We start from the raw sequence: 6,035 nt of genomic DNA on the forward strand, positions 1-6,035 counted from the left end.
ATACTCGTATCAGGATCACAGTCAAGCGAGAGTCACAGACATATTTCACGTGATATACACATACATTTCTTCCCATTGATCATGGTATTTGATCAATCAATAACAAAGAAAAACGTGGACATCACAGTGCTGGGATGGTCCACAGTTTTCAACATTTCCCGTGTTCCTGTCCACAACAAGAACATTCACACAACAGTGTCATCGAGACTGTTTTCAGTTGTGACTGGTGGAACCACAGATATTAGGCTGTGCTGAAAAGTCTATTCTGCATGATTACACAGAGAAAAAACATGCAGAAATATCTACTAATCTCACAGAACATAGAACTGTGCCCTGATGCACACCACGGGAACAAATAGTCACACATGAGAAAGTAAACAAGAGATGAGACAGGATCATCAACATAACCAGTTAAAGGTAAATACATGAGTAAATGTACAAATAACAAAATACATGCAGAGGTAGATTGTAGGTAATGAGGCATGAGCACATAAAAGATAAAAGAAGAGAGAGACTAAATGGATATAAAAAACAACTATTTATAATGAAGATGAAAAAAATGGGTTGGACTAATCAGCTGAGAAATATGTTAAAAGAGGAAGGACAAATAAAGGAGAAACACATCAATCAAACATTCAATTAACGAGTCTGCCAGACAAACACCACATAAACATGAGATTGAATTGGAACAAGATCTGTCAAGAAGTTGCAGTAGTGTTTAGCAGATTTGCAGAGGGCCATGAGGTTCAGACAGCAAAGTGACAGAGCAAATTAGACAAAGCGGGTCTGCTAGGACAGTACCTGTAAGTACAGACAGTTGCAATCAATTAGAGAGATTCAATTCAATCACTGTCTGCAGGCGTGTCTGTAGTAATAATGCACCGGTGCAGAGTAAAATTACACTCTAGTAAAGAGTTCGAGAGTAGCTATTTAAGGACCACCTAATTAAAAGTATTTCTACTGCAGTATCTTGTATTTGTTCTGTCTAGCATATGCTGACTGATCAGTCTGCCTTTGACTCCTTCTCTGTCCAGAGGAACTCTCAGACCTTTTCCATTGTTTCCTGGTGGTCAAAAACATCAGCCACATCGTTGTGGGCATTTTAACAGCCAGTCCCTCTTCTCCATTTACCTCCATCCATCTGAGCCATTGGCGGCCCCCTGCCATAGCCTGGCAGTAAGACTGGAGGGAAGGTGATCTTTCTCAGGTCAGGATGGTACTAGTGTAATGGTGTCATGGGATGACTGACAAGCAACATGAGCATGGGGGCAGCAGATTGATCACGAGCAGTGAGGTATGGGTATTCATCATGCTGAATAACTGGGACCAATTCAGATTAGAAAAATGGTGAACAGACCTGCATTTAAATACAGGTCCTTTGTTCCTAATCTTGACAAAAAAAAAAGCAATTAAAATGCAGGAAAGTAATAGTTTCCTCACAAAAAGTGATCAATTAATATTAGAGAAATTCAACGAACTTCCCATGGTATGTTAGACTGTATGCTAAAGGTACTGCATATGATAGGTGCTTTGCCAAAGGGAATGGAGTGGAATAATGAATGGATGGAGTGAAAGATGGATAGATGGTTGGATAGAGGACAAACTCGATAGAGGACAGGTCGAGGATGAAGACAGTCCGTTATGGTCCAGCTGACTCCACTACTGCTGGTTTTCTGAGTTAAAGAGCTGGTGATGTTGATTCTCTTTCAGTTGAAAGTAGAAAAAACAACCATGTTTTCCATAGTCACATACATATATACATACAGTGGTGATGCCCCCATGGATGCAAAGTGGATTAACCTTTCATGTATGGAATAACACAACAAATCTTTACAAATCAATGGGCTGGATAAGTGTTTCAACAATGTAAATTTGTACTTGAGGAAACCTCCCTTTGTTTTACAATATTTGCTTCTGCTTTGCACTACTGTGCTGCTGTGGATAGTCTTCAGATTATCCACTTCTCTCTGTCACTTGTAGATGGATATCTTCAAGTCCTTAGTAGCAGTCAGTAGCAGTGTAAAGTTAATGCAAGTTCATAAACAATGTTTAAGAACATTGTAAGATGCTGGCAAAAGTGATAATTTGTTATGCATCTTCCACAAAGCTTCAAGTTCACATTCATGTTCATACATCAGCTTGTTCACGTTATAGATATCTACCTGTTTGAAGCAGAATTACCTCTCTAATTCCACTCTGTGATGAGTATGCACCTATAAAAAGATCAAGATTGGTGTAGGCCTACTTTTGAGGTTAATGTAGTACTGTTTTTAATCCTGCCTGATGGCAACATTGACTTGTCACTGGTTTGCCTTGCTGCGGATCAGCATCTCATGAGTTAGATTGATAACTGGCTTTTCCTAAAATGGCCCTGTGATAGACGAGTATCCTGTCCAGGGGTGTACTTGTACATCAAGCTGTCTCACGCTACAGAAACAGGAGACAGGCTCCTGCTCAATTGAGACGTTCCAGCTCTAATTACTGAAACAAATATTGAGTAAATCAAGAAGGGGATTCATGTAAAATACAAATACTATAATGTTAATAATAACTCTACCAATGCTAATTCTGATGCTAATGCTATGCCTCATGTTAATGATACCAATAATCATCATAATCATCATAATAACGTTAAAAGGTATAATAAACAGGTCAGGACAAAAATAAATAACAAACAAATGAAAGTCAAATGTGTGATTATTGAATGAAAACTACAAAAAAAATTGTGGGGACTTAATCTGGGTTACATGCTTAAGACGTGCTTAAGATGTCGTGCTTAAGATGTCTCCAATGGAATTATATTTTATGTTTGAATCTTATAAAGGTACCAATCTTATAAAGGTAGCATCGAAATGATATCATAATTGTAAACTTTGAATTGGTCTTTAATCAAATTTGTGTAACGCAATATGATGATATTACTGACAAATAACTGGAAAGTAATGAGTCGTACTTCATTAAAATACCGGGAGGTGGGACAAAACTGATGTGAACAAATATATTAACAACATATAAAAAAGTATAAGAAAATGGTCCCCTACCAGACCTGCCGTATGCTCTACGCCCCCCAGCTAAACTGCGGGCGCCTAGAATAAAAAATAAAAAAGGTGATAGCTTAGTACAAAAATAAAACGCATTGAAATGATCAAAGCCATAGATACTGTGCCTGGCCCATGCTGTGTGTGAATCAGAGTAACTTTTGTGTGCCGTTTTCCGGATCATTTATATTTAATGAGATGCTTTATTAATTATTCTTATACCTAGTTGGCCCACTATGATTTTTTTTCATCAGTTTGCAACAACTTTTGTAGCAATTTAGCAATTATTTTTGATTGCCATTGTAAAGCTATGATCCCCACAGAAATTGCGGAAAAACTACACAACCATACAAAACACCTTCAAGATCAAACATCTTTTACCTTCTTTCATTATTTTATATATTGATTTATGAAAAAATACATAAGGCAAATATAAGTTGTAACAACTGATATTTCACAATTAAACATAAGAATTTGCAAAAATAAAAATAATAAAACATAGTAAGTCAACCAATACAGCCTAAATGAAATAAAACAGATATTTTGAATTAAGCAGTGGTCAACCCATAGCAAATAAGAATGAAACCTGAACAGGTATGGTGATCATACCTCTAACCCTGGAGGTTGACTTGAACATTAAAATGCTTTCAAAAAACAAAACATGATGGACCTGTTGCCTGCCAAATGTCCTCGGCTTTAATAAAGAACCAAACAAAGAAGAGCCTTGAAAGTGCCATTAGAACATTTGCTTGTTATACAGTGTCTTCAGAAAGTATTCACACCACTCCACTTTTTCCACATTTTGTTGTGTCACAGCCTGAATTTAAAATGGATTCACTTAATTTTGAGTCACTGGCCTAAACACAATAGCCCATAATGTCAATATATATTTTTTAAAATTAATACAAAATGAAAAGCTGAAATGTCTCGAGTCAACAAGTATTCAACCCCTAATTATGTTCAGCAGTAGAAATTTGCTTAAGAAGTCACATAATAACTTGCATGAACTCACTCTGTGAGCAATAATAGTGTTTAACATGATTTACGAATGACTACCTGATCTCTGTACCCCACACATACAATTATCTGTACGGTCCGTCAGTCGATCAGTGAATTTCCAACATATATTCAACCACAAAAACCAGGGAGGTTTTCCAATGCCTCGTAAAGAAGAGCACCTATTGGTAGATCTTTTTTTTTTAAAGCAGACATTGATTATTGCTTTGAGAATGGTGAAGTTATTAATTACTTTGGATGTACACCCAATCACTACAAAGATACAGACATCCTTCCTAACTCAGTTGCCGGAGAGGAAGGAAACCGCTCAGTGATTTCCCCATGAGGCCAATGGTGACTAAAACAGTTACATAGTTTAATGGCTGTGTTCGGAGAAAACTGAGGATGGATCAACAACATTGTAGTTACTCCACAATACTGACCTAAAAGAAGGAAGCCTGTGCAGAATAAAAATATTTCAAAACATTAATCTTGTTTGCCATAAGGCACTAAAGTAAAACTGCAAAAAATGTGGCAAAGAAATGAACTTTGTCTTGAATACAAAGCGTTATGTTTGGGGCAAATCTAACACAACACATCACTGAGTATCACTCTTCATATTTTCAAGCTGGTGGTGGCTGCATCATGTCATGGGCATGCTTGTCGTCGACAAGAACTAGGGAGTTTTTTTGTATAAAAAAATAACATAACCAAGCACAGGAAAAATTCTAGAGGAATTCCTAGTTCAGTCTGCTTTCCAACAGACACTGGGAGACTAATTCACCTCTCAGCCGGACAATAACCTAGAACACAAGGCCAAATATACAGTGGGGAGAACAAGTATTTGATACACTGCCGATTTTGCAGGTTTTCCTACTTACGAAGCATGTAGAGGTCTGTAATTTTTATCATAGGTACACTTCAACTGTGAGAGACGGAATCTAAAACAAAAATACAGAAAATTACATTGTATGATTTTAATGTCATTAATTTGCAACACATTTGCAAAAATCTCTAAAATCATGTTTTCACTTTGTTATTATGGGGTATTGTGTGATGGACAAGAACATTTTTTATTTCATCCATTTTGAATTCAGGCTGTAACACAACAAAGTGCGGAATAAGTCAAGGGGTATGAATACTTTCGGAAGGCACTGTAACCTTAAAGCAATGTGTTAATTTTCTTCGAAAATTGTAAATACAGAAGGAGAAAACTCTTGGGACAGAAAATGATTTTGTATTTAAACAGGACTAGTCTATTTTTTATTCATATATATATATATATATATATATATATATATATATATATATGAACAAAATATTATCAGATTCCAATCCAAACCCATGGACTCCAAGACTGGCCATCAAAGGGGCAGCACAGTATTTGTGTCAGGTCTCTGTACAGCAATAAGACGTCTAAATAAAAATAAAGATGTCGGAGGCCCATTAAATAAGTAGCAGCATAACTTGGAAATAAACAGATCAGATATGACATAATTAATATGGTCCCATTACTCAAAAGAGGTCATGATAAGTTTTCATGACACAAATACAATTTGAAAAGACATGCCTCTGCCAACATCTTTTAACTTTTATTAATTGTAATCGAGGTACAATTCTTCGCCCAATGTTTTCCTGACCAAATATAAATATTATTCTCAGCACGTTGCTACATTTCAAGTCATTCTGGGTGGAATGTTTCTGACTACATGATGCAATAATTGTGAAACGTACTTTCTATCTTTCTTGCTAACTGATATGACATTATATCAATAGTTGACAATAATAAAAAATATCACACATTTTGTACGTCAAGATCTTTAAAAAAAAAGCAACAAAATGAATATGCATTGCCTGAGTTTCATGCAACATATTCTCTACCATTAATGCCTCTGCACATTTCATTTGTTCATGATATGTACTTTCCACTGTTAAAGACTTGTATGAGGAAAACAAACCCAAAGACCTAATAACAAATTCAAAACTGACCATAACCTGAAA

This window comes from Oncorhynchus mykiss, chromosome 4, assembly GCF_013265735.2.
Source record: "Oncorhynchus mykiss isolate Arlee chromosome 4, USDA_OmykA_1.1, whole genome shotgun sequence".
NCBI classification, from domain to species: Eukaryota; Metazoa; Chordata; class Actinopteri; order Salmoniformes; family Salmonidae; genus Oncorhynchus; species Oncorhynchus mykiss.